The sequence below is a fragment of the Cibotium barometz genome, chromosome 26, assembly GCF_041138505.1.
Source record: "Cibotium barometz isolate CiBa-2024 chromosome 26, ASM4113850v1, whole genome shotgun sequence".
Classification (NCBI taxonomy): Eukaryota; Viridiplantae; Streptophyta; class Polypodiopsida; order Cyatheales; family Cibotiaceae; genus Cibotium; species Cibotium barometz.
In genome coordinates this window covers 40,573,325-40,596,736 of record NC_141071.1, presented here as the reverse complement: position 1 = coordinate 40,596,736, position 23,412 = coordinate 40,573,325, and the positions used below count along the sequence as shown (strand labels likewise).

The 23,412-nt window shown below is 37.3% G+C and overlaps 1 pseudogene across 1 annotated transcript; it reads right to left on the bottom strand.

The window, feature by feature from the left end:
* Positions 1-11,561: 11,561 nt before the first annotated feature.
* On the bottom strand, positions 11,562-14,521 carry LOC147623966 (mediator of RNA polymerase II transcription subunit 32 pseudogene; annotated as a pseudogene). The gene is made up of 2 exons (XR_015269241.1): positions 14,393-14,521; positions 11,562-12,495 (listed from the first exon to the last, which is right to left on the bottom strand). The product of XR_015269241.1 is annotated as a mediator of RNA polymerase II transcription subunit 32 pseudogene (transcript).
* Positions 14,522-23,412: the final 8,891 nt, after the last annotated feature.

The window sequence follows — 23,412 nt, the reverse complement described above, 5'->3', positions numbered from 1 at the left end:
TGAAACCTTAATCTTAATCATAAATTATTTCCACTCCTCTCACAAGAACTCCTCAAGACATTAGTGGCATGAAATAGACGTCAAAAATATCCTCAAAAGAATTCCATTTCTTATTATTATCAGCACATGAACATCAGCTTAGATAGGGCTTAAACAAGTTGAAAAACTTGAAGTAATAAGGGTTAGTGAAACCTTAATCACTGCTGAGGTACATTTGCAAACTAGATCTGATCACTAGCAACTCCATCAATTGGAGAAAAAGAAATTTCTCATGGTCGACAAAGAGATACTTTAAACAAGCTTAAACCAGCTCCTCCTTTCTTGGCTTTTGATTTGTGATGTCATTACTTTTTGTTACATGGACAATAGGGTGTCGGATGTGCTGGAGTCCCTGATGGTGCTTGTCCGACTATTGATGACATACTCTGGATAATCTAGATTCTAAATGTCCTTGTAAAAATAGATCATTTAGATATATAGATTCCAAATTATCTTGATTGCATGCAAGTTGGAAAGCAAAACTAGAATTAACTACCTATGCTAATTGTGAGACGGTTATCTTCATCTTTGACTTGCATTGAAGGTGCATGCTACAATGTGGAACATAAGTAGTGACATGGCAGGCCTGTAAAAATGGTTGGGAATGTCGACGATGACTTGTTGCAAGATGTTCTTGAAAATGGTCATGAGACGAGCATGGACCATTGTCTCCCTCTCAAGGTCACAATTCACAACATGCCATTACTTGGGGTATCTGTGGAAGCTCTTGTGTAGATGGGTATTAAGATCTGACTTGAGTAATTATCAATACACCCATAAGAAGATAACACTCGCCACACAAGCAGTGCCACGTGATTGCAGCACTAGTAGTAGCCACCATTGAAAAGAAGAAACACCAAGCAAAGAGCCCATTACATCACACCAAAAGTCTCACCATTGAGGATAAAGAAAATCATATAAGCTTCATCATCAAAGCAAGTGGCCAGATAAATCCATCCTTCTGTTGGGAGCCATAAGAGAAGAATGTATCATTGTTGAGAAGGAGAGGCACCACTAGAATATATGGATACACCCTTAAGTTTATTGTAGAAGTAATAAAGATACCAAAACCACCTTAAAGCCATGATTATTACTTTCAAGATTGCCTTTTTTGGATTGTCATAACATGGATTCTCACATTAAAATTCTCCCAAAGAGCAACCCTGCTATGTACTACATTTCCTAATAGTGAGATGACTATACTTTTATGAAGTTTCTTCATAAAAGTATGGGTTTCTATGCATTGGATTTCCACTGCATAGTAACCCTTTCCTGACAATGAGATGACTATACTTTTATGAAGTTTCCAGACAGTGAGATGACTATACTTTTATGAAGTTTCTTCATTGTAAATGACAAAAACTATGGGTGTTTCCATTTAGCAAGATCACCAAGTGTTTAAGGTAAACCTTGAACATGAGAATTAACTCAAAAGTTTGGCATACACATGAACACGCAAAGAAAACATCATTGCCTTTCGTATTGCTTTATGAATAACTTGCCTCATCGTGATGAGATAAGTAGTTGTGCTATGAAAAGACACCAATCATGTCGAGAAAAGTGGTGCCAAAGTGTAGCACTAGGGAATTTCCACAAAAATGGATAGATCACAAGGCCCCTCCATCATCTTACAGTTTTGGGGTCTAGATGTCTAGACCAATTCGTGGAAACCTCCAGTTAAGTACGCATTAATGTGAACACAAGTGGGATGGGTGACCTCTTGGTACTGGCCCTCCACCCAAAATTCTAACATGGTATCAGAGCCATAGTGTAACCTCTGAGTAAATAGAGAAGCAAGTTGAGTCTTTGAAGCCATGAAAATATGGACAAAAAGTTTAACTTTTGAGCTAAGAAAAAGTGGACAAATTGGCACTAGGGGGTATTAGGGGTATTAAGAAAAGTGGTGCCAAAGTGCAGCACTAGGAGATTTCCACAAAATGGATAGACTGAAGGTCCTCTATCACCTTAAGGTTTTGGGTTCTCGATGGTTAGACCAATTTGTGAAAACTCGAGTTAAGTGCACATTGGCGTGATCATAACTTGAATGGGTGACCTCCTGGGACTTGGCCCCCACCCAAAATTCCAAATCAAAGGGTACATCTTCCTAAGGCTAAAACACCATATAAATGTGAATATAATAAGGTCAATGATATCCTTAATAATTTCTAGGCTAATGTGCATGCATTAACACCTTTAAAGTGTTGGCGGACTAACATAAAGATTACGGATTAGTGTAGGCAGATAAACCAACATGCAGATTATGGATTAAACATTAAACGTAATTGCATTTAAACCATTATTCAGATATTCAAGATTATGTGATATAAACCATCATTCAAATATTCAAGATGGTTTATAATGCAATTATAAACCATGATTCATATATTCAAGATTATGCGATACACAGATTACTAAACATCACAGCACTTACTGATACAGGACTATACAGAATTATAAAGATGAATCACACATAGCTCTATATTGTTGTATATTTCTTCTCTCTTGTATATTCTTTCCTTCTCCCTTGATCTTCTCTTCATATATCAATATTTAGCGTATTACATAACAACATGAATTGAGAAACAAAGCATCACCTTTGATTCGTTCAACACCATTCGAGTCTTATTCCTGAGCTACCCCTAAGCCAAGCTATAAGCAACTAATAAGACCAAGTGTAATTTTCTAAGCCAACACCTGGCACACTCGGTGGGTAGTTGGACAAAAGTCGAACCAACTTGATGATGAGGATTATTTGAATAAGTGATAATAAATTCAACTTGCTTAATTTCTTTAAGTAAACTTGAATTGGTCCAGATATATCTATGGATGTTTAAAACTAATATCTACCATATGAGTGGAAGGGTAACTTGCTTATTATAAGAATTAAATTGGGAAGATAAATAATTTGGGAAAAACATGCACTTCTTGATTGATTCTATAGAATCTACATTCTGTTGTTTGCTATTGATGAGAACATTATACTGATCACACCAAGTTGGACAAAAGTCAAAACCAACTTGATGATGAGGATTATTTGAATAAGTGATAATATATTCAAATTTTTTAATTTCTTGAAGTAAACTTGAATCGGTCGAGATCTATCTATGGATGTTTATAACTAATATCTACTATATGAGTGGAAGGGTAACTTGCGTATTATAAGAATTAAATTGGGAAGATAAATAATTTAGAAAAAAAATGCACTTCTCGATTGATTCTATAGAATCTACATTCTGTTGTTTGCTATTGAGAACATTATATTGATTACACCACGTCATTGTGCACGAGTGTAAGAAATAGCATTAGTAGAGCAGATACACATCGTGAGCTAAAAGGATTATTTGGAGGAGATTGCTAGAGCGGTGGGACTTTCCTACTGAAATGAGTTACAATCATTTGTACCACATTCTAATTTGGTAGAAAGGGAAAATCCCCAACTTATAAGGTTTTTACATGTTGAATAAAAGTTGCACATTTACCAATTTTTATCTCCAGTGCACGAATATAGGTTTTCAGTTCCTTAACCTATTCTTCCATAATTTTCTCTTTGGCCTCCATTATTCCAATATTCTCTACATGATTGGTAAGATTTTGGATCTTCATACTCATAAAACTTTTCGACTACTACAGCTTTTAACTTTTTTGATAATGCACCTTTCTTTTTAAGTGAAGTAATTATTTCTGCATCTTCTGTCTGTTGAACTTGAAACTTAGTATTCTTTCTTTTGAGCTCTTGAGTAGAACTTTTAGAGATACTACTTCATCTTTCAATGCATGATTGTGTTGTAATGAAAAGCCTTTGCCCGCTTTTTATAAATAATACTTTCTCTTTGAGTTTGGGCTAGCAATTTATCATGCTATAAAGTAACTTGTTAGATAATGCACCTTTCTTTTTAAGCAAAGTAATTATTTTTGCATCTTTGTTTTTATTGCTGATCTTGAAACTCGGTATTATTTCTTTTGAGCTATTGATTAGCCATTTTTAAAGACATTACTTCATCTTTCAATGCATGATTGTGTTGTAAGGAAAAGCCTTTGCTGGCTCTTTATAAATAATACTTTCTCTTTGAGTTCTGGCTAACAATTTATCATGTTGTAAGGCAACTTATTTGCCTTTTTCTTGTTAGCTTGAATATGCTTCCAGCTATCTGGGATTCAGATCTAGTGTATTGTAGAGTTGGATTCTCTTGGTTTTTTGCTGATACATCTCTCAATCTGTGTGCTTCAGATGAATTGTCACACTTTCTAAGAACAAGGTAATCGGTTTAGTATCCGGATTCAATTAGAAACTTAAATTACTCAATATATCTAGCATAAAGATCTTCCATGAGTTGGTCTATTCTGGCCTCATATGAATCAAGTTGTGAGCTCACAGGCTTTCAAATCTTTGGCTGCATCCATTGCATCTAGGATCTAAAGTTTGGCTTGATTAGCTTTGGCCATAGCCTCACGCTATCCCATAGCAAAGAGATGTTGCTCCATTAGCTTCTAGCATTTTAGCTCGTGTGGATTACCTCATCTTTGAGGTGACACTAGTGTATTTTCCATTTGATCTTGGAGGATACTTGACAAGCTTTTTCATCAACAGTGGTTCCTTATCCTTCCCTTTTGCACCAAATTATCGTGGGACCATTGCCTTGGATTTTGCATGCCTTGGATTTCCTTTCGATCCAAGCGGTTGCATAGATAGCTTCATCATCCACATGAGTCCTTTATCTTTTCCATTTGATCCCAGGGGTTATGAGATTCATGTATGGGTGCGATGGTGACACTTGGTCATGTAGCTGGTTCATTGTATATAGCCTTTGTATTTGTTTTGTACATGACTACCCTTCGATTTCAAGGAAGAAATCATGTTAGGAGGGGATGGTTTGTAACAAAGTGTTCTTATTAGGATGCACATGCACATGGGCCTAGGGTCATTTACATGTGGGATTAGGGCACATGGGCCTTGGGCCTATAAAAGGCATGTGCTTTAGGAGTATTGTACCTTTTGAACATTTTGACCTTTGACATCTAGCTTGTGATACTCATTACACTTTATGTTCCATATTACTTAGTGTTAATCTCTCTAGCTTTTCTCTAATCCAAGCTAATTAGGATAATCCTAGGCTAATCTAGATGTACATTTCTTTCAAAATTCAATTGCTACAATGGACCATAGCCTCTAAACATACAAAAGTTGTGCTTTTTCTTGCACGGTGCTCTCTCTTTACCCAAAATAGAGAGCTCTTAAATATTAGATTTCTTGGCGATAGGGAAAAGCTTTTAAGCTTTAAAAAATAAATATTTGCAAGTCTATGCTTCAAAATAAATATTTGCAAGTCTAAACTTGGGGCTAGGGGAAAGATTCTAAGCTTTACAAAATAAATATTTGTGTACTTACAGATACCCAATTCTCGATTAGATTACATCATTAGGTGCTTGACTTCATGTGTGACGTTTCATTATCGAAGATCTTATAATGAAATTCCTTTTATAGCTAAGGGTGATTGGATATTATAGATATTTAACTCTCGATTGGATTACATCATTCGATGCTTGACGTTATGTGTGACGTTGCATTAGTAGATCTTATAATGAAATTCCCTTCGTAGCTAAGGGTGATTGGATATTACAGATACCTAATTCTCGATTACATCATTGTGTGACGTTTCTTAAGAAGATCTTATAATGAAATTCCTTTTGTAGCTAAGGGTGTATTAAATGTGCAGAAAGGCTTGTTTTTAGGCTATTTTGAAGATGGCCAAGTGAACAAAGGTGAGCACCCTTACCATGCATCTACCCTGTGGACTTGAAAGAGATGTAGAACTTTGAGCACACCTACCAGCTTTTTCAGAGATGTTAGATACATGTTAATCTTGTATGATGGGCAATGGATGACCTTTTCCATAAGAGATAAATAACAAAGCTAAGTCTCCTCTTTAGAGAGCTTATAGGTGTTGATCTTTTATGGTAAGATTCCCATGGGTGGTTCTTCTTATTTTCTGTAAACAGATGACGATGAATTTAGTAGGAAGGTTTGGGTGTATTTTCTTCTAAATAAGGTAGATTCTTTTGGAAAATTTAAATTATGGCATAAATTGGTAAATAATGAGAGATGAAAGAAGGATGTTCTAGGCTCATTAAGCACCAAGTGGGATGCTAAAAGTAGAATGTGTATGAAAGGTGAAATCTAGAGTCAAAGGGTTATCAATTGTACAACCTTGAGGAAATGAAGATCGTGAGGATTAGCCTGATGGGAATAGTCCCATCAAGTGGAGTAGGAGGCACCACCTATAGTACCATATTCCCCAACTTTAATGGTGAAGGGAAGGATCGTACCCATTCCATTCAAGGTGGAATTTGAAGAAGAAGAAAGCTAAAGCATGGAGAAAAGTTCTTGAAGCATGGAGAAAAGTTCTATATCCAAAGTGGGTGAAGCAGCTTCTTGACAAGAAAGCTCCCAAGCTCTTGAAGAGAAAGCTCCTTGGCTCTTAATGACAAGAAAGCTCCCCAGCTCTTGATGATGATCCACCAATGAGACAACAGTTGTTCTCCCATCAAAGAGATAGAGGAATAAAAGAGGGCACATACACACTTTGTCAATATGGCCTCGATTGGCTAAGACAATGAAGGTGCAAGAGCCAACAAGCTTGAAGGAAGCAATGGTGTCAGATCCAAACTAGAAGGGGGCTATGTAAGATAAGTATGACTTCATTATGAGGAATCGCACGTGGAATCTAGTGGATCATCCAGAGAGATGCAAGGTCATTGAAACTAAGTAGATTTAAAAGCCGCAGTTCAAATAGGGTGATGGGAAAAGCCATTGAAAGAATGTTAAAGCACACTAATTGCAAGATTTATGGGTAAATATTATTTGTAAAATCAAAGAGAGAAAAAATGAAATACCTTAAATGGCATAATATATGATGTTGCATAATATACGATGTTGCATGTTAACATTATCTTATTAACGACCCAAAAATTAAAATTTTGCAAACCTACACCTTATTCCAGATTTCTATCCTCTAGACCCAAATCGATAGTGGCCTTCACATTGTTGATGCATGTTAACATTATCTTATTAACGACCCAAAATTTGAAATTTTGCAAACCTACACCCAAAAATGGCATAATATATGATGCTGCATGTTAACATTATCTTATTAACGACCCAAAAATTGAAATTTTGCAAACCTACACCTTATTCCAGATTTCTATCCTCTAGACCCAAATCGATAGTGGCCTTCACATTGTTGATGCACTTAAGTCTATGCTTCAAGTCTAAGCTTATAGAAATAAATAAATGGATGTGCACAAGCTAGCACATAAATACAAAGCTTGTCCAAAATAATAAATGCCTTCCAAAAATAATAATTTATACACTTTCTCCTCAATCTTTCGAGTCCTCTTCACCTATAAAATATCCAACAATAAATTGGTAAACAATTATATACAAACCTTCACCATACACATGTTCATCAAGTATAAGTGTACTCTAGGAATCACCCTATCATACAATTATTCCATAAGCATACAAACCATCACCACACACATGTTTCATCAAGCATAAGTGCTCTAGGAATCACCCTAACATATACAAACTAATTGTAGCAAACATAAGAAGCTACAAGCATACGACGTCAATTGCACCAAATGTATTAATATTTGAAATGGCATCACCCACGATATTAACATAATTTGGCATGACGCAAAGATAATCCAGGCATCCCCGAATCATCTAAAATGGTAGAATAATATTTTTAAGAGGGCTTAAAATACATTCTCATAACATACTCTGATCTCTTTGGTTTTATGGTTGTAGATAAGAGAAGAAGATAGAAAAAATTTAGCCATCCATCTCTCTTATGTGTGTGTGTGTGTGTTTGCTTGCAAGGAACTCAAGCTCTCTCCCTCTGCCCCACCGCATTCTATTTACATTTTAATGTAAGAAAGTCTATTAAGATTTACATATATGCATGTAAAGAAAAATAAAATAATTTATTAGGAGGCTCTTTTGAGACATTAAAAAAACTTCATAGATGAGACCTTATACAAAGAAGTTAGTTGGGAGTCTAATCTTCTTATGCAGTACCATATCAAAAATTAGGCTTACTATTAGTATTTTGAGCAACAAGTTCTCTAATATCCCCTAAAAGAACTATTGGAAGGCAAGTATGGATGTTGAAAATACATTTAAGACACTTTAAAGTAAGGCATCATCTATGCTTTGGACAAGATCCTTAGTGCATTTTGTGACTTAAATTTTATGGATAACATGTTAGTCACTCATAACCTCTATGGGGACGCTCATTATTTATTACAGAGATATATATCATTTTCCAAGATTAATGTGTTTAATCAATTATGTGCACTGATACGATATAGTCAAGATTAATGTGTTTAATTGGCTTTGTGCACTGGCTAATATTATTTTTAATGTAGGCGATGATTGAGTGGTGGATTATTTGGCGGCGGTCGGGTAGAACATTTACTGGACCACAATGAGATATTCTGGAAGACATGTGAACATTTATTGTGGTTACATAGTTTGGCATTAATAATTTTGGAAGGCTAAGGCCTTGAACCTTTGTACACACCAATTAGTATTTATAGTAATTGGAAGACATGTGAACATCTATTGTGGTTACATAGTTTGCATTAATAATTTTGAAAGGCTAAGGTCTCAAATCTTTGTACACACCAATTAGTATTTATACTTTTGGTAGGCCTAAGACTTGATAATTGTAGCTTGCTATATTTTCGGAAGAGCTTTTACACTCAAAATCTATTATGCTTTGTTTTTAGAGTTGTCTTTTTGAAAAGAAAGCTTTTAATACATATAAATATGAATGAGTGGTACGATGGGCCACACTCATCCAAGGGAGATTCAACCCAATCTTGTGTCGACAATGATCTCTATTTTATTTTCAACCTCTTGTTTATTTTACTTTGTTTATGTAAGGTTAGCGCTTTTAATTTGTTCCAAGTCTATGATTTACTCTAATTTTTGAGTTTGAGAAATAGAATTCTTCTCCAAGTGTCATAAAGATCCTAACAAGATCTCTCTCCTTCAAAGTTGAAACTTAGGTATACTTCTCTACACCTATATAAATAAAGCTTTTACTGTTCTAGATTTTGGATATATATTATTCTAACATTTTAGACAGGTGTAATTCTTTGCACTTCTATGAATAAAGCTTTTAATATTCTAATATATATATATATATATATATATATATATATATATATATATACTCAAAACATTAAGACTATCTAAGAAAGCCTTTATTAAATCTAAATAATATTTGGATGTGTATAGCACTATCCTTTGGAATGCCAAGAGCATTTTATAACCCAAATGACATTAGTCTATAAGCATAAGATCTCCATCCAATGATGAATTTTTCTTTTTATCTTACTTTACACGTGACACTTGTTAAAAGCATGGATCGCTAACTACACATCCTAATCACACACACTAATCTAATGACATTGTTAATCTAAGGTGGATAGAAATGAAGGAAACTCATTGTTGTGAGTGTGTGCTAATTAAGATTAGACTCAAGTTTAGTTAGGTTACAAGATGGAAAGTTGTACTCATAAAAAGACTTGAGATGTTGTGCAAGTGGTATGATTCTTTGCTTGAAATGGCCCCCTTTTATATGAGGAGGTACACCTTATTCATGATAAGCTTTACTTTTATACTTTAATTGAAAGGAAAAACTGCCACCTTGAGTCAAATTTATATGGGGTTTTACTTGATGTCCTTCTAGTTTTACACTTTCCTCTATAAAAACTTATTTACATATGGATACACAAATGGATGTATTTTGGGTTCTTCAAATTTCAATTTGTAGGGAATGGTAACAATCTTATTATCATATTAATGTCCTTTACAAGTTCAAAATGTAGGGTCTTGAACATAATTTTGTCAACTACATTTGCAATTGATGGGTAATTGAATGTTCAAAAGTTTGTTCATTCATTGCAATTGATATATTGTGAATCATACAGATAAACACATGATACATATTTATACTTCATTTCTTCTTCTTACTTTTCTATTGATTTGTCTAATGCTGGCATCCACTTGGATATGCTATATATACTTCATTTCTTCTTATTATTTTTCTATTGATTACTCTAATGTTGGCATCCACTTAGATATACTATAACTCATTTAATACTTCTGCTACTTGCTATTTGTCAAGCTCCCTAGCACCCATCAAGTTCCTACACAACCATTTTTGCGTAGCATTTAAAAATCAACGGCTAGGTCATGAGTTTTTTTCTATAATCACATCTATGAAAATTGGTTTCATAAAAAATAATCATAAAGGACACTATTTTTTCACTTATATTTTTAATGCATCTCTCACACCCAAGGAAGGCTTGCACTACCTCACATTGTGGAGTAGAGCATCATACACTATGGAACAAACTATGCTTACAAAAACTAAATGGAAGTTTAAACTCGAGACGTTAGCATAAGAAAAAACATGCATTGCTTACACTTTCTGTGAAGCGAAGCATTATTCCTCATATTCGATTATGTAAGACTTCAAAACATGCATGACTTACAACGGCTTAAGCCTTCTAGTGCCAAAAAAAACATACATGGTTACCAACAATGTATGAGAAGCAATAAAAGAAAGTCCTTTATAGATTAGAAGTATCAATTTTCATTACAAAACTGAAATATGTATTGTACAATATATAGAATATACATTTGCCATCAAATTGCCTTAATGAGAGCCACTTATTTTTGTTCTTAAAAATTCTCTCAATAAAAAGACTTAGACATGGATATCTAAAGTTTCTCTTTCTAATCTGCTTCCTATTAAAAATAAAAAATTCTCTCATAATTATTGCCCCTTGAAGTCAAGCCTATATAATAAGAAAGAAAAGTTTATCATAATTGCCACTACTTGGGCTATGCAATAACACTTTCAAATTCTTCAATTTATTTTTAGAACTAATTATAACCATTTGAATCTCTCTTGCATGTGTTCTATGGGCCACCATCCATCTCTTCCTATTAAATCTCACTTAGTCAATGCATGTCCACAACTTTGATAATACATATTTCAAAGAACCTATTGAAAGTGTAGCCTTGATCATGATACGGTGTAGCCTCGATCATGATATGCATTGCTCTAGTGCAAATTACTATCTTTTCATTCAAGCCATCACATAATACTTCATAAATAAAGTGTAAATAAACATGGTATTTATTTTCCAAACTCGGCTTACAAAAGCATTAACTAGCATAGCCTCCTAGGCTATAGCCCAAGAGTAGCACCCTTGCCTCTCTATGTGGAGTTACAGGGTTCAAACCTACCCTTGTTGCATGTAATTTCAGTACCCCACTCTCACAATACAATAGGAAAATAAAAGTGGCTAGCCAACTTTTGATGCAGTTGAGTTAATCCTAAGGTTGAAGGTTGTTTTGATGTGCCACTTTTGATGGCCTTTTGTAGCAGCTAGGCATGAAGGCCTTATATGTGATCATGAACAAACATGAAAAGACAAAGAAAGGCCTACTAACCAGCTTCTGCAGCTTAGAGAGAGAGATGTCCCATGGGACCAAATACAAGCACTAGTCTGTGAAGGCCCCAAATATGATCAAGCACAAAGTCAAAAAATAAAAAGAAAGGCCTACTAATCAGCTTATGTAGCTGAGAGAGAGAGTTCTTGAAATATGCACACATCCCGCAATTCAGTAACGAGCCTTTTGTGCAACAAGTTACTTGCTAGGTTTTACATCAACACTTTGATTGTCTCTAAAAACTTCAAAAAACTTGCACTGAGGAATCATCGTGATCGTAAGACTGACTTTGTCTAGAATCTGGTAAGCTTCATTTCACAAGAACAGGAATACTTCACCAGAAGGTATACTCCCAAATTTGCAATTCGATTGTCTTCCAAAAACCACAGGTGTCTGCATCAAGTGCAAGATTTCCAAACAAATGTGCTATTGTGCCGCATCTTCCACAGGCCGTGCTTCGCTAGCTGGAGGAGCTGCAGTTCCTGAGGACAATGGACTTGGATTTATCCCAGATGTGGAAGAACCATGTTGCAGCTCGATCACAAGCCAGCGCACAGCTTTGCTCATTTGCTCAAGACGAACAGCACTGAGGGGAGGAAGCCCTGGCCTTCCATCATTCCCAGTCCTTGCAGCAAGAGATCCAGTTGCCTCGTCCACTAAGCATTCAGAACCAATCCTTTGTCTAACTGACTCAACAAATTCTTGAGCCTCATCACAAGCAACGTGAAAAAGCTGCCAGTTTTGTAAAAAGCTCTCCAGGGCAGCATCACTGCGTGGGGTGCGCTGCCCATCCGAAGCCTCTTTTGCCTCCAGCACAGATGCGGCAGAGCTCAGAAGCATATTGTAAGCATTTTGTAGAGATTGTACAGTTTGCTCCATTGTGTAAACAACACTAATATTGACCACACAGACACAAAAAGGTCCTGCAAATACACCCAAAATAAGACTCAAAATATTTCTCTCTCTCTCTCTCTCTCTCTCTCTCTCTCTCACACACACACACACACACACACACGTGGTTTCCCCACACACTATATATGTACCTGGGTGACCTAGTTTTGGCAGAACCTAGGGTTTAGGGGAAACCCGGCGGGTTAAAGATAGGGGTTAAGGTTTGTTTAAAGATGGTTGATTTTTATAGTTAGCCTGTCACTATAAAAGTATGCACTGCCTTAGGATTGGTTTTAGTTGGTCAAAACCTGGACTAAGGAATCCAAAACATGATGATCCATAGACATGGCAGACAGTCCTACGCTTGTCTTCAAGATTTTCCTTACTTTCCAGTCCCCTTTCTAGCAATTATGCCATGTGAAATCCCTTCTCCCAGCGTACAAAAGTCCCTCCAATCCTAATCCTCAGTTGATGGAGGAAGAGGAGAAACACAAAATGGAGGATTAGATTGAATGCATCCACAACCTGAAGACGATTTGTGCAGGGCCTTGATTGATTTCTGAGATCAAAGGTAGTAGCAAATTATTAATTTGATGGAGGCTCCTCCATTTATGTCTGAGCTATTTGGTGGGAATTTGGAAAGAAAGGAGAATCATGTTAGGATCTTTTGTTTATCCCTCTCTCTCTCTCTCTCTCTCTCTCTCTCTCTCGTGAGGAGATTTGGTCCACTCTGCAGGATCATTGACTTCCTGGACCAGCGTTGCCTACGGCTCTTCCTGCTTGAGCTCCGCACACACAGGGGCACTTTCTTCAGAGAGCTTCGGCCCTAGCCACCCCAACCCCTCCCTTGCCAGCCAACCATCACCAGCTTCTTTCGGACCCAAGAGCTGGAGGACACCCATACAACATGGACTGCTCCGGATCCACCTTGCCCGAGAGGGGTTACCTCGGGCTGGGCCTTCGCATTCCAGCGTGCCTGACGCCCCCAACCCCCAAATGTTGGCCATGATCCCCTCATCAGCTCCAGATCTAGGACATGCTCCACCGCCATCGAGCTCCAGGAGGGAGACCTCTCGGCCATACTCATTAGTCCCATGCTTGATATTTTGGAGAGTGGTATACCATCTATTGGGGGCTGATTCTCCTCTCATGTTCCATGTTCCTAGTATTCCATGATAAGATTCCAAGGACAGTTTTGTAGATAGCTTTGTTTTGTTTCTATTTTATTTTCCATTCCATGATGATGAGATATGCCATGGACATTATTGTATCACTTTGGTCTCATACTCATAGGCCCATTGGGTATAAAACACATCAGTGTTCGTTACTTCATTTGTTTATTTTTACTGAACTACATTCGAAGTGCCTGTGAGTTGGTTGAAAGGGCTCAAAGGTCATGGTAAAACAATTCTAGCTTCTACAAATATATGAACTAATATTGAGACGCTTGCATGTAGGCAAGGGTACGTATATATGTATGTAAACACATATATGTATGATTTACATGTGTGCACACATATATCATACATACATATTATACGTATGTGTGATGTGATATATGTGTATGTATTATATATGTACATGTACATGTGTGTGTGTGTGTGTGTACAGACCAAAACTCTACTTTACATGATAAACCCGCAAACCTAGTTGCTAATCCTTGCAATAATCCTCCCACAGCACAGGAATTCTTTAATATAAAAAAACCATGAATCCTGCTGCTTAAAAATCCAATCGTATTTCTCAAATAAATTATTCCAAACAGGAAGAAAGAAAAAAAACAAACCCTAAATACCTAATCCGCTTCCTATCCTCCTGAGGGAGGAAGCGCACTTATTTTCAAGAAGAAATAACTGCTATTTTATGAAAACTCTCCTGCTTTCAACCACAGAAAAAACCCTAATTTCTGTGAAATAAAATTAAACTTACCTCATACTACGCGGGCAGGACAAAGGTTGTATCCATGGAAGAGAGCAAAGCGAGGGACATCCAGAATTTAGCCACGTTGTGTTTCCCCTAGTGGTCAAGTGTGTTAGCATTTTTTAGTTTCGCCCCCCCTCCCCCCTCCCCCAACATTTTTCAATTTTCACCAAGTACTTATGTCATAAGGTATGCACACTTGTCATTATGCATCCCTGCTACATTCTTTTTTGCAAGGGGCGGCCCGTGATCTAAGTGGTGCCCTCTAACAAACTCGGGGGTTCCAGGAGGAGGCAATGACTGTCTCAACCAAATCATGAAATCTCAGGAATGACTAACACCCAATAGGTTTTTTTTTGGGGGGGGGGGGGGGGGAAGGGATGCACTTGATTCCGAAGGAGAGTGGTGACTGTTTCGAGATTTGACAGTGGTGCATGTCTTTTAGAGGAGGATCATCAAATCCTTATAAAGGATCTTGAAAGAATAGAAACTGAAAACATGAGGAAACCCAAGCTAAGCCCCTATTCATATGCACCATGTGGCGAGTGTCATTGGTGCGAAGGTGCCCCAAGTGGAGGCATACATGGTGTTTTGGTGGTCATCCAAGAACCACAATGATTTAAATTTGGGATTTTTAACATGCACTAGAGAGAGAGAGAGAGAGAGAGAGAGAGAGAGAGAGAGAGAAAAGAAAGTACACGACACAGTATTGAGTCCCAAATACCACCACTGAAGGGACCCCCCTGGGGCAAGGTTCTTCTTCTCCCAGCAATTATCTAAGCGAAGGTTGATGAAAGGCATCCCCAAATTTTATTACAAACACCCACGTACAGTATTGAGTCCCAAATACCACCACTGAAGGGACCCCCCTGGGGTAGGGTTCTTCTTCTCCCAGCAATTATCTAAGCGAAGGTTGATGAAAGGCATCCCCAAATTTTATTACAAACACCCATGTATGGAGTCAATATGTGTCTCTTGAAGTTTCGAACCACCCTTACTCTCTAGAGTCAATGTATAGCCCTCCTTGAATTTCAAAATGAGCCATCAGTAGATCGCTCATTCATATTCTAAGGGTTGGAGGATCCTTAATGAAAGGCATCCCCCAACCTCCATCACAAACCCCATGTATGGAGTTCATAAATATAAGCCCTTGTTAAAGTTCCCTCTCTCTCTCTCTCTCTCTCTCTCTCTCTCTCTCTATATATATATATATATATATATATATATATTATGCTCTCTCTCTCTCTCTCTCTCTCTCTCTCTCTCTCTATATATATATATATATATATATATATATATATATATATATATATATATATATATATATATATATATATAGAGAGAGAGAGAGAGAGAGAGAGAGAGAGAGAGAGCATGTTATGGTTTGTGGAGGTGTGGAGCATGGCCTAAGAAGCCTAAATAATGGGAGGATGGGAGGTCATGCACATACAAAGAGTAGAGCAAATGGCTCCATATATTGGTGGAGTACCTTTGTAATAAGGGTAGAAATGGATTTCCCCTTATGTGAGAGGAAAGTTTAGATAATTTGGCTTGCCTTTAATCTATGAGGGAAGTGTGTGCAAATAGTGATATAAGCTAGGTATTCCAAGAGATCAAGTTGGTCCCTTTCGTACACTCTAAATAGAGTAGTGTGTGCACTTCTCAATGACTTTGAGCCCGAGCCCCCCACCCCTTTCCTCCCCTTCTCCTCCAACATCTAATCATCTCACATTGTAGGTGGTGGGAACCAAGACAAAAAGTAATGATGTTATGTATGTACTATGGCATTAGCTCTGTCACATAAGGGAGTGTTCATCAACCTCATTTTGCAAGTAAGGTAAGCTTATGGATAGGATGATGTGTAGTACTAGTATTTGGAGCTATCTTAACTTTCCAAGCTAGTGGGATATTGTGACTTATCATTGATGTGTAGCTAGTACTAGTATTTCTTTTTCCCAGCTAGTGAGATATTGTGGCTGAAAGAATGGTTTAGATTAATGGAGGCATTGGTAAGAAGTTACGAGCATCCCATTGAGAAAAACCAACATTCCACCATCTTAGTATTTTACTCTTACATGTTTTTTGCCTTTTAAGGCTTGTGGTTTAGATTAATGGAGGCATTGGTAAGAAGTTACGAGCATCCCATTGAGAAAAACCAACATTCCACCATCTTAGTATTTTACTCTTACATGTTTTTTGCCTTTTAAGGCTCTCTAAGAGACTCAAGGGTAAGAACAAAGTTCGAGAAGGAGGCAATGATTGTCTCAACCGAATCATGAAATCTCTGGAATGACTGACACCCAATAGTTTTTTTTTACAGGGGAGGGTTCTTCTTCTCAACAATGATCTAAGCGAAGGTTGATGAAAGACATCCCTAAAATTCATTACAAACACCCATGTATGGAATCAATATATGTCTCTTGCAGTTTTGAACCAACCATCACTTCCATAAAAGGAGATGTGTAAGGATCTGGAGATGTTTGGTATGTGGATTTTGGCACCTTTAACCACATGACCAGTCATGGTTAAGAAACATGGAGAGAATGAAAAAACCAAGTTATATAGAAACACGTGATGATATTATGCATCCCATTTTGCACATGTTGTAAAGTGCCATTATCTATGTAGATGTACTTCATATTCCAAATACTACAAAGAACTTGGTTTTTGTTGGACAAATGGTTGAGCAAGGTCTATAAGTAAGGTTTAATCCTCAAGGGTGTTTTGTAGAAGTACTGGTTGGTTGCAAAGGGTAATAGAAATGGCAAGATGTTACTTTGGATGTTAACATGCATGAGGTGAAAGCAGCCATGTTACACATGGGATAGATATTGATATATGTCACAAGCACATTGGTGTCATATTATAGATATTGACATATGGCAAATGCACATTGAATATACAATGGTTGAAGTCTATGCAGGCCCAAAATATTGTTGCAGGTTTACCAAAGTTTAAGGTTGATGACATGCATAAAGTATGTGAAGCATGCAAGCTTAGTGAGCAAGCCAAACATGCTTTCCTACATGAAAAGCATGTCAGTGCAAGGCCATTGGATATACATTCGGATCTATGGGAGATTGACCAAGGCTACAACAATTACAAGTTGCAGGTATTATGTTACATTCATTGATATCACATGAGGAAAGTGTGGATTCATTTTATGAAGGAGAAAAGTGAGGTGTTTTCTCACTTTTAAAGATTTAAAGCCTCGGTCATGAAGGAAAAAGATATACAAATCAAATGTCTAAGATCAGATGGTGGGAGAGACTATTTTTCCAATAAGTTCGGCGATTTCTTTAGAAAGTAAGGAATCAAGAGACATTTTACATACAGGTACACTCCGTAAATAGAATGGTGTTACAGAAAGGAAAAATAGGACTGGCATGTGCCTTGATGTTTGAAAAGAATATGCCATATTATTTTTAGATAAAAGCCGCTGGTAACTGCTATGTACATTATGAACAAGACTCCCACTACAAACATAAAACCATATGTGTCTCACCTGAAAGTGTATTACGATGAAGTGAGAATAAAGCTGGATCCAAAAGTAGAGAAATGAATCTTCATTGGTTATAATTTGGAGCAAAAGGTTATAGATGTTATAATCCTAGCACTCGTGAGATGCGAGCAATATTAGATGTTATCTTTGATGAGATGAGTGGCTGGTATGCACCAGTGAAGGCAACAAAAGATGTAGATGTAAGAAATAATGATGTTGCCCCACATGTAAAGGAGTAGTCATAGGAGCTTAGTGGACTTGGAGAGTCCTCTAGCACTGGATCCAATGTTAGTCCATGGCAAATTGGGGACAGATGTAGGTACACATGTATCATGCAAAGGGAAGGAAAAGATAGATCAACCTTTTGTGCCTAATCTGTCACCATGTCAATCACATGTGGATGGTGACTCTAGTGGCTCTGAACAGAGCCTTAATAAGGAGCTTGGCATTCCATCAGTGTGGTTACTCATAGTGCAAGGAGAACCAAGGCTTTTTGAAGGATACTTGGGAGTGATCTAGGTGTTTTTAGGTCTATGAGGGTTAGGTACCCTCTTGACAAGTTGAGATATGATGGATATATAGCCCATCATTATACTTACATAATACATGAATTGGAGCCCACTTGTTATGATGAGTAGGCACTTGGAAATAAAAAATGGGAAGAGGCCATGAATGAGGAGATGGCAACATTGGATACAATGCAATATGGGAGTTAGTGCCTTTGCCTAAGGAAAAGAAGGAAAGTATATTTAATTGGGTGTATAAGGTTAAGCATAACTCAGATGGATCAGGGTATAAGGCAAGATTGGTTACCAAGGGTATCCGTAGACATGTAGCATTGACTATGAGGAGACATTCAACCCAATTATGAGAAGGAAAGTATATTTAATTGGGTGTATAAGGTTAAGCATAACTCAGATGGATCAGTAAGCAAGTATAAGGCAAGATTGGTTACCAAGGGTTATCCGTAGACCTGTAGCATTGACTATGAGGAGACATTCAACCCAATTATGAGAAGGCAACTATGAGAGCTCTCATTGCTATAGCTACAGCAGTGAAGGGTTGGTCTTTACATTAGATGGATGTAAAGAATGCTTTCTTGCATGGTGATTTGTAAGAAGAAGTATATGTGATGCAGTCGCGCCGGGCTATGAGAGTGATACATACCCAAATTTCATGTACAAGTTATGCAAAGCCTTGTATGGCTTGAAGCAGGCACCTACAGCATGCTTCAAACAAGATTGGGGAGTATCTTGTTACCATTGGATTTGAAATTTTCGATATAAATTTTTCACTTTATGTGAAAAAGGAGTGAAAAAGATAGATAGAGGGATCATGCTATTTGTCATTTATGTGGATGACTTGATTATCATTGGTGATAGTGATGCTAACATACATTTATGTGGATGACTTCTGGCATACATGATGGCAGGAGGCTTTTTTTTAAGCCTAATTTTTTTGATTTTGGTCAAAATAATAATAATAATAATAATAGATCCACTATTGATTATCTCTAATACCTCATCCCATGGTGCACATGACATTTCACATGTTTGTAAATTTGTGTAGTGGGTGGGACTTTCCATTCCTCTATATTTCTCCAAAGACTATATCTTTGTACCATGTAAAAGGCTTTGTTGAAATTTATAAATTAATAATATAATCCTTTTTTGTCAAGTCTATCTTCCTCCATGAACACTTAGAGAGAGAGAGAGAGAGAGGGGGGGAATGCTTGCCAAAAAATGCTCACAAAAAGAAGTTCCCTTGTAGAAACCAATTGACTATAAGGATAAGATGCCTTAAATAATCCAACATCATGCAAAGAAGCTAGAGCACACTACAAGAGAATAGCTCATTAGTAGTGAAAATTCGCCCGGGGGGGTATGGAGCGAACTAGAAAAAGCGAGCACACTTCAATAATGTTGTTCTATATGACTACCCATTACCATGCCCAGCAAAGCAACTAGGACATAAAGCTAATAATTCCATCCATACTAAAAATAAAAGAGGTCTAATTATACCAAAACACCAAATATCATAGAGCCTCTTCTATAAGAATGGGGTCTTTCCTTTTTTCCTTGCCATTTCTTACTAAACATTTTGAAGAGAGAAAGCTTGCAATCCTATTAGTCTTCATGCATACAACAATATAGTGAATCCAATCACACTCAATACCAATTAGCTAGTAGTACTGTGCTGACAAGCAACGAGGCTTCACATAGAGACACAATATACACTAATCTAGTAGTATTGTGCTGACAAGCAACGAGGCTTCACACAGAGACACAGTATACCAATTAGCTCTAATAGTATTGTGCTGACAAGAAACGAGGCTTCACATAGAGACATAGTAGACCTAATTATGCAAAAATATCTAATATATCAACGAGTCTCTCAATATAGCCAATTGAAACAAGAACACTTGCTTTGCCTGCTAGAAAACTTATTCAAAAGTACATAATTGTTCATCACCAACAAGTAAGAAGGAATTGGGTGCATAGACCCAAAGATGTCAAAATTAATCCCCAAAGTCTAAAGGATAAATCAAACAACAATGTTTTGTTTTCAATCTTTCAAGGCACTAGATTCCACAATCATGATCAAGTCATAGCAAGGGGAACCAGCTCCCTACACCACTCAGCTTCAAACTGCTATCTGCAAAACAGACACAAGAACACATTCACATAGTTTAAAAAACATGTTATCATTAGTATAGCATTGAGAGGCTATTTTTATTCGATTTACCTTTTGCTGAATATGGCTCCAGCAAAGTGATTATAAATACATTAGTCCTAATGACATTGAGAGGCTATTTTTATTCGATTTACCTTTTGCTGAATATGGCTCCAACAAAGTGAATATGGCTCCAACAAAGTGATTATAAATACATTAGTCCTAATGACATTGCGATCTAGAAATGCTACAATAAGTCCAAGTTTCCCTGTGCAGTAGTAGCAAGCAAATCCAAAATAGTTTCTCCAGGCTTGCTGAAGAGAGACATAACATACTTACACAATCTTTGGCCTCTCTGGCAACCGCCCCTCCATGCCCTATCCTTCCTTTTTACTATATCCTCTTTTGGAACTCTGGACACATAAAAGTGAAGTTATAAACTTCAAAAATGAGAGTTATTAACGTTGACAATTAAATTAATTGAGGAAAAGCCCAAAATTTTCCACTAACACTCTCGCCCTCTAGGAGGTACCGGCACCTAACAACCCATCTCCCCCATGGCAAACTGAGGAGCAAAGCACACAAATGTGGACAGAATAAGACATGTAACGTGAAATACAACCTTTCCAAAATTACCAAATTGGAAGCCGCAACAACTATGAACAAAGCATGGGTGACACCGCATCATGAGTTATGAACATATCGTGGTAACCACTTGCCTAATTTTTTTCCCAATTGGAGGGTTGCACTTCACAACCTACCTCGATGGAACACTACAAACCCTGCAGAGTTGTTGCACAATGCTCTACCTTGACACCCTCCTCCATTGTATGGAGGCATGTGCAAAATCCAAGGTTTGAAAGACAATAATTTACAAACAAAAAGGTGCTCTCGTAGAGGTTGTTACCAACCAAATTCCATGAAGGCACCCTCTCCCCACCCACACCCTTGTTGATGACAATATTAAAAGGAGAATCTGCATAGATCATCTCTATGCAATGATCAACAATCTGCCCCTTCACCTTCCCTCGTGTGCAGATCACATTCATGGCCAAGTACTTCTTGGAACCAGGAAGGAGGCAAGGATGGCTGCTCAATGCTACTAGTTGTGGAGAGATCATTTATGCTTACATTGAATGCATGTATTGTTCCTGAATGTTTAGCAAAGAATGAAAGAATAAAACTCAAGTACTAAAAACGGCAAAGAAGTATGTCTCGAAACGTGTTTTTTCACCATTTGGTTGTGGGGATGTTTGTTGTGTTAGCATCACTTTCAGCAAGACTGTTGGGAGTTGTTTGGCCTTGTCTTCTATTGGCCTCCAATGCTTCCCGAAATAAGCTCCCTGCCCAAGTTAACAGGTAGTGGTTTCATGGCTAATGTCGAAGCTATTACATAGCATGAGAGGAAGCAGGGGCCTCAAGCGCACTAAGCATAGTATTTTGCATAAATATTTATACCATTGCAATGACTCAAAAAATCCGGCACTTATATTACTGACTCAAAAATACTACTGACTCCTTGCACTTATGTTTCTAATTACCTCATATGATCCCTCATACTGGCTTTAGAGGTCTTGAATAGATTTGTGTTGCGGAAACAATTCAACCTCATCCTCTGGAATAGAAAAACACTTAAGATCAAGCCACCATGGGCATTTAATACGCTCAATGCTTGAGATTGCATGTTTACACAAACAAAGAAAACAAACACATTCAACTCCACATCCACATAATTTACTTATTTTGAAACTTCTAGCACACATACTTACCCTTCCTAGTTGCAAATCTGCATACATGTATGATGGTGTATCTATGTAGGATCACATGGTGCCAAGTGGTGGCATGCTGTCTAATGCTCCATCATTGACCTCTTTCAATAGCCATCTATAAAAAAACAAGACATTATTTTTAAGAATACATCCATAAGATCTTGGCTACAATAGAAGGTCGACTAAATACCTATACGCAACTCGATGCACAACACCCTTTAATCCAGACTGGTGTTCAATGTCATTGGTAAATTTTATCTCACCTTGGTGTATTCTAAATGCTTTCTTGAAGTACTTTCGTCTACATAACATCACATAGTTAGAAAACAATGTTATAAAAGGTAGAGAAATTGTGTCTACATATTCAGTATATCTCTTAGAAGTGAAATTCCATGCTCATTGATTTGCAACCAATACACAAACATATGAAGCCAATCCCTAACTTTAGCCTTGTCAGTGTCAGATACTCTAATGTAGGAATGCTTGATTGAGAATTATCAAGCATCCGAACAAGGTATCCTCTATCTTTTTCTTGAATGCACAAGGAACCAATCATGTCTAATTTCTCCTCTATGTGGCAATGTGATTACCTGACTCATGCCATGGCAATGATAGTACTGCATGCCAAAATGATTCACCATTTGCCGGTCCACATAGCAGACATACTTCCCTGTTTGACCACCTAAACCTCTTCTCCATTTCTATAGTAACCTTGTCCACCCCCACCTTATCCATGCCTTTTGCCTTCTCTTTGATTGTGTACTCCATCTCATGCTACACATTGCCCCATTCCACTATATTACATTGAAAGCAGAGAATAGGAGAGAGTGTAGCCTTTTAAAGCCCCATTAAACTTTACTCAGTACCAGATGAAAAGCTGTACCTTAAACACAAGCCACGTGAGAATTTGAATAGGCACTTTGAAGCAACTTTTCTTTCCCTATGAAGAACATTGCCTCATCTCCTCCTCTAGCCAGGCTTTGTCTTCCTCCTCAAACTTTGCAAGCAAGGTGGTCTTATTAGACTCTCCAAGTCTCCTTATTTTGAAAAAGCTTATCATCGAAGGATGTGGGGACAAAAGCATA